Here is a 6,808-nt window from a genome sequence, read left to right as displayed (position 1 = left end):
TTTGATTTTAGGCTCATCTGACCATAGCACTCTCTCCTAGTCATAATTCCGATAACCAGATGCTTAGATTTGTTTATTGTGCTCAGTGAGGACCGTCTTTGAGCCCTTCCAAAGAGTTTGATGGTTCGGAGGTGCCATTTTATGTTTGTTTGTTTATTAGACTTGGTGATCCACGATGCAACCAATCTCTTCAATTCTTAAAATATGATCTTTATGGTCTCCCTCACTGCTAGGACAACCTGCACTTGCGTCCTCTTCCGGGCTAGTTTGAACCATTCCATATGTTTCACTTTTTTATTATTGGCCTTACAGTGCTAAGTGGTATGTTGAACCATTTATGTATTTGTATTGCCAATTTCACTTTGATTTTATTTACAATTATTTTTGGAGTGTCAATAATGTTGACACCTATGGTTTTCAGAAATAATGAGATTACTGAACAACATTGAAACATGAAAGTAAATTACATTACATTACATTATTGGCATTTGGCAGACGCTGTTATCCAGAGCGACGTAAATGTATTGAAATACAATATATTATACATATACATATAGTTGTCCTATATGTCTGATTACAGATTATTATCTGTGTTGTTTATTATATGTTGCATTTTTATCAGGGATGCCAATGCATCTGGTGCTCACTGTATATATCACAGCTGCATAAGCTGCATATACTCCATGTTAAACCAACAGAAGCCACTTTCAGATATTGTAAATGTTGTAGTTTAAATCCAGTTTGAGTCACTTACTGAACTTTGGACTGCCTTTATGACATATTCCTTTTCATCTGCCTTTTTCTTCACTCTGAAAACTTTACCAGAAGCTCCCTTGCCAATTTCTTTAGCCTCGTAGTAGCCATGCCCATCCAGGATACTTGCCCTGTTTCCCATGATGGCTTACTGCAAAAAACAATGATAAGGCCATCCAGTAAATTATGGACCATAAGCCCATTATTCATTATTATTATGACAAGGAGTCTGGAGACCCCCTTTCCATACTCAAGACATGAAGGCAGAATATAGCAGATGTAAATCTAATGAGTGGATAGAGAGAATCTTGCAGAGAAGCTAGCATAGGGGTCAGTGGAGAAGCTTGCCTAGAGGTTAGTGGAGAAGCTAGCATAGCGGTCAGTGGAGAAGCTAGCATAGCGGTCAGTGGAGAAGCAAGCATAGCGGTCAGTGGAGAAGCTAGCATAGAGGACAGTGGAGAAGCTAGCATAGAGGTCAGTAGAGAAGCTAGCATAGAGGTCAGTGGAGAAGCTAGCATAGAGGACAGTGTAGAGGTTAGCATCGAGGTTAGTGGAGAAGCTAGCATAGAGGTTCGTGAAGAAGCTAGCATAGAGGTTAGTGGAGAAGCTAGCATAGGGGTTAGTGGAGAAGCTAGCATAGAGGTCAGTGGAAAAGCTAGCATAGGGGACAGTGGAGAAGCTAGCATAGTGGTCAGTGGAGAAGCTAGCATAGGGGTCAGTGGAGAAGCTAGCATAGAGGTAAGTGGAGAAGCTAGCATAGCGGTTAGTGGAGAAGCTAGCATAGAGGTCAGTGGAGAAGCTAGCATAGAGGTTAGTAGAGAAGCTAGCATAGCAGTCAGTGGAGAAGCTAGCCAATCATGTGGCGGAAACTAAAAGCATGCAGATATGTCATGTCAGCTGTTTTTCAGACCAAATGTCAGAAAGGGGCTGCCTGTAGTGTAGTGGTTAAGGTACATGACTGTAGCGTAGTGGTTAAGGTACATGACTGTAGCGTAGTGGTTAAGGTACATGACCCTGTAGTGTAGTGGTTAAGGTACATGACCCTGTAGGGTAGTGGTTAAGGTACATGACTGTCGTGTAGTGGTTAAGGTACATGACTGTAGTGTAGTGGTTAAGGTACATGACTGTAGTGTAGTGGTTAAGGTACATGACCCTGTAGTGTAGTGGTTAAGGTACATGACTGTAGCGTAGTGGTGAAGGTACATGACCCTGTAGTGTAGTGGTTAAGGTACATGATTGTAGTGTAGTAGTTAAGGTACATGACTGTAGCATAGTGGTTAAGGTACATGACTGTTGTGTAGTGGTTAAGGTACATGACCCTGTAGTGTAGTGGTTAAGGTACATGACCCTGTAGGGTAGTGGTTAAGGTACATGACTGTTGTGTAGTGGTTAAGATACATGACTGTAGTGTAGTGGTTAAGGTACATGACTGTAGTGTTGTGGTTAAGGTACATGACTGTAGTGAAGTGGTTAAGGTACATGACTGTAGCGTAGTGGTTAAGGTACATGACTGTTGTGTAGTGGTTAAGGTACATGACCCTATAGTATAGTGGTTAAGGTACATGACTATAGTGTAGTGGTTAAGGTACATGACTGTAGTGTAGTGGTTAAGGTACATGACCCTGTAGTGTAGTGGTTAAGGTACATGACTGTAGCGTAGTGGTTAAGGTACATGACTATAGTGTAGTGGTTAAGGTACATGATTGTAGTGTAGTAGTTAAGGTACATGACTGTAGCATAGTGGTTAAGGTACATGACTGTTGTGTAGTGGTTAAGGTACATGACCCTGTAGTGTAGTGGTTAAGGTACATGACCCTGTAGGGTAGTGGTTAAGGTACATGACTGTTGTGTAGTGGTTAAGATACATGACTGTAGTGTAGTGGTTAAGGTACATGACTGTAGTGTAGTGGTTAAGGTACATGACTGTAGTGTAGTAGTTAAGGTACATGACTGTAGTGAAGTGGTTAAGGTACATGACTGTAGCGTAGTGGTTAAGGTACATGACTGTAGTATAGTAGTTAAGGTACATGACTCTGTAGTATAGTGGTTAAGGTACATGACCCTGTAGTATAGTGGTTAAGGTACATGACTGTTGTGTAGTGGTTAAGGTACATGACCCTATAGTATAGTGGTTAAGGTACATGACTATAGTGTAGTGGTTAAGGTACATGACTGTAGTGTAGTGGTTAAGGTACATGACCCTGTAGTGTAGTGGTAAAGGTACATGACTGTAGTGTAGTGGTTAAGGTACATGACTGTAGTGTAGTGGTTAAGGTACATGACTGTAGCGTAGTGGTTAAGGTACATGACTGTAGTATAGTAGTTAAGGTACATGACCCTGTAGTATAGTGGTTAAGGTACATGACCCTGTAGTATAGTGGTTAAGGTACATGACCCTGTAGTATAGTGGTTAAGGTTCATGCCTGGAACCCGAAAGGTCAGTGGTTCGATCCCCAGTGTAGCCACAATAAAATCCGCAGTGCCATTAACCCTGCATTGCTGCAGGAGAGGATTGTCTCCTGCTTATTCTAATCAACTGTACATCTCTCTGGATATGAGCATTTGCCAAATGCCAATAATGTAATGATTGTTGGTGCCAGTCAGGATGGTTTGGATATCTCAGTAACTGCTGATCTCCTGGGATTTCCATGCACAACAGTCTCTTTGCAGAGAATGGTGCGAAAAACAAACAAAAAAAATTTGCACGCAAATCATCTTGTTAATGAGCGAGGTCAGTGAAGAAGGGCCAGAATGCAAATACCAGTGGTATGCAGAAGAGCATCTCTCAACACACAATGCTTGGTAACCTCTCAGCAGATTCGCTACAGCAGCAGAAGACTAATAAATCTAAAAAATAAGTCTAATAAATACCGAATGAAGTGCTCACTGAGTGTATTACATACAACGTTACAACATAATATTATATAATATTACATTTCAGGCATTTAGCAGACGCTCTTATCCAGAGCGACACAATGTGCAACTGAAACGCAGGGAGTTGAGGGCCCTAGAGGAAAGTACAGTTCTGAGTCCTAGCAACATTCATAACATTTATTCCTACAGTGATAATCAAAGTGATTTGTGGGTGACTATCATTGAGTGACTGTGAATTCACAGTAGTTAGTCATGACTTTTGTTTAATTGTCCAATTCCTTTTGAGTCTCATTATATAATTATATATATATTATATAAATATGGAGTATTTATAGGCCCATATACGTACATACTTAGATATTGTATAATTGTATTATAACATGACATCGACAAATCTGATGCCGTACAAAAAAGTCATTTCTGAGTATTTCTGATTTTGGGTGAAATTCTTTATTGGTTCTTTGAAGAAAGAATGCATTAGATTACATTACATTATTGGCACTTGCAGACGTTCCTATCCAGACAATCCTCCCCTGGAGCAATGCAGGGTTAAGGGCCTTGCTCAAGGGCCCAACGGCTGTGCGGATCTTCTTGTGGCTACTCCAGGATTACAACCATCGACCTTGCATGTCTCAGTCATTTACCTTAACCATTACGCTACAGGCCACCCTATATGCAGTACAAAAGCTGTACCATAATGAATTTGTCTAGTCTAGGTGCTTATTGAAAGACCTGCACACAAGAATGAGATTTACTCATTTTACAGTATGTCAACAGGGCATCTAAAAAAAGCAGGTGCAGAGTGCAGCAGGGTTTGTTATCTCTAGTAAAATCATCTGGACAAAAGAATACAATTCATACTGTGATACGTTTGCTTGCCTTATTTGGCACATACTATAACTATGTAAAGTGTCAACAAATGGCACAGGCATATAGCACATTTAGGTTGAACTGGTTCATATTGAGAGCTATATTTGGTTGTCCATTGTGTAATGATTGATTGAAAGAATATGATATTATTATATTAACCACAAGTGTTGTTTGATGGAAATATTTGCTTTTGTTGCATGTTTTTAATGTTTTGTTAGTGTAAGAGCATTTTGCAAACAAAATTTGTCATTTTCGTCAGTCAACTTCTGTTTCAGCCTGTGTGCTAATTGTTTTGAAAATGTGACTTCAGAGTGGACAGATGTGTTTAAGTAATTGAGAAACTAATTTAGAAGGTGATTCGGCTTGAACGGGACTACCTGCCAAACATTGAACGATTGTATCACCACCTAGTATCCAATCAGAATCTAGTATTCACCAAGATTGTGCATAATAATCTATAAGGACTGTTGCACAACTAGCATCTGTAACACAGCTGAACGCTGCAGAGGGCCCGTTTGGACGGGTGAACCTGAAGCAGAGATACAGCAGGCTGCCACTCTCTGTGCCAGGTCCAATATGCCCCCACATGTGAGAAGTATGCGCTCAAATTGAAACTGAAATTAACGATATTGCGCACTTATTTTTGTTTTGCTGCTAGCAGTTCACTTGGGGATAGGACAGGAAATCCTGCCACATCATGAAAAGCGTAGCAGAGACACACCCAGTCAGTTCCCTCTGTTGATCTTTAATGAATTTAAAGCGATTAACAAAGTGAACTACAGGCGATTCTTCAGGGTGAGTTTGGTTAGTAAAATGATGGGGCATGAATGGAAAATGGCAAAGGATAAATTCCACACAGATATTATGAAGTATTTTTTCACACAGAGTGGTCACTGCGTGGAATAGCTCGCCAGGGGTTTTCAAAACCAGGCTTGATACGACGCTAAATACTATTCAGCTGTTAGGCAAACTAAGCAGTAGGTACACTTCTCATCATTATGTTATGTGTCTGTAAACAGGAAAGAAAATGTACTCACCGTTGATTCAGTCGGATTACTTCCTTTTATTAAAACAAAAAGAACAAATTAAGGACCTCAATGCTGAATATCACATCATCATTGCCTCATGTAACTGAATCATATAGCTTTTAGTTTCTTTGATATCTAGCTGCACTTTCTCAATGAAACTCAAAGTGTAGTAAGTAAATGGTGTCTTACTTGGTAAGTTGGATCCTTCAGGTGCTGACAGGCTGGATGCTCTGAGCACTGTTTCCCCTGTAATGAGCAGCACGTCAGCGGGCTGTCTGCTTAAGTCCTGCCTCCCTTCCCCCAGGGCTGTGATATTAAATAAATCTACTTTATACTTTCACTTTCACTGCATTCGCAGTTCTATTCATTCTTTCATGTTTTTCTATTTTATTGATGTATTTATTTTTCTACCTTTTTATAGTCTTCTAAATTTGTGAATTGCCACACTTTGGATTGCAGAACACTTCAGTGGATTTTTTATCAGAACAAGATGCCCCCCCACACACCTTCCACAGGCTGCACTGACTGACTGAATGCAGGATCCCAACACTTTAGGAAATAAAGGAAAGTGAACAGCTTATTGACTCAAACGCTGAGATAGCCTCCTCCATGCAGTTGGCTGATGCCACTTTTCCCCATATCCCATCAGGCTCAAACTTGGTGCTCAACCCAAGACCATGGTCTGCTCCAGTCCCACACCCTCCAACATGGAACCATGGACTGCTGTCCAGGAGAAAGCAGGAGAATCAGCATCTGCCTCCCCGCAGAACCCAGCCTCTCCAGCCTCTCCAGCTGAGTAACACGTTTGAGGCGCTAGCAGAGTCAGATAACGCTAGCAGAGTCAGATAACGCTAGCAGAGTCAGATAACGCTAGCAGAGTCAGATAACACTAGCAGTGCTGCAGCCCCCCCCCCCAACTTCCAACAGCATTTGCATTTATATAGCGCCTTTATCCAAAGCACTGTACAATTGATGCTTCTCATCCACACCTGGCTCTCCTCTGCATGTGCTGGTCACACGCTGGACACATCTTACAGCATCCACCACCCATCTTTTCCCCTCTCCTGCAACCGTGCCCAGAGTGGGATCAACAAAGATCAGCAGACTCTTCAGACCCCTCAGTCTTCCCCTCCTCTCCCATATATACACAGACAGGGACTCAAAATCACCCGCATAGTGCAGCACACAGACAGGGACTCAAAACCACCCACATAGTGCAGCACACAGACAGGGACTCAAAACCACCCGCATAGTGCAGCACACAGACAGGGACTCAAAACCAC

At 41.5% G+C, this 6,808-nt stretch overlaps 1 long non-coding RNA gene across 2 annotated transcripts; it reads right to left on the bottom strand.

Moving 5' to 3' along the window:
• Positions 1-775: 775 nt before the first annotated feature.
• On the bottom strand, positions 776-6,415 carry LOC133134724 (uncharacterized). 2 transcript variants are annotated; one of them, XR_009709340.1, is made up of 4 exons: positions 6,032-6,415; positions 5,715-5,771; positions 5,535-5,557; positions 776-904 (listed from the first exon to the last, which is right to left on the bottom strand). It is a non-coding gene; the product is annotated as an uncharacterized LOC133134724 (long non-coding RNA). The 2 variants fall into 2 exon arrangements; XR_009709341.1 differs by lacking the exons at positions 776-904; positions 5,715-5,771; positions 6,032-6,415 and adding an exon at positions 4,042-4,359 and having other exon boundaries at positions 5,535-5,705.
• Positions 6,416-6,808: the final 393 nt, after the last annotated feature.

The sequence above is a fragment of the Conger conger genome, chromosome 8 (genome assembly GCF_963514075.1).
Source record: "Conger conger chromosome 8, fConCon1.1, whole genome shotgun sequence".
Taxonomy (NCBI): Eukaryota; Metazoa; Chordata; class Actinopteri; order Anguilliformes; family Congridae; genus Conger; species Conger conger.
The sequence above is the reverse complement of the archived record's forward strand: the minus strand, read 5'-3'. Positions and strand labels throughout refer to the sequence as shown.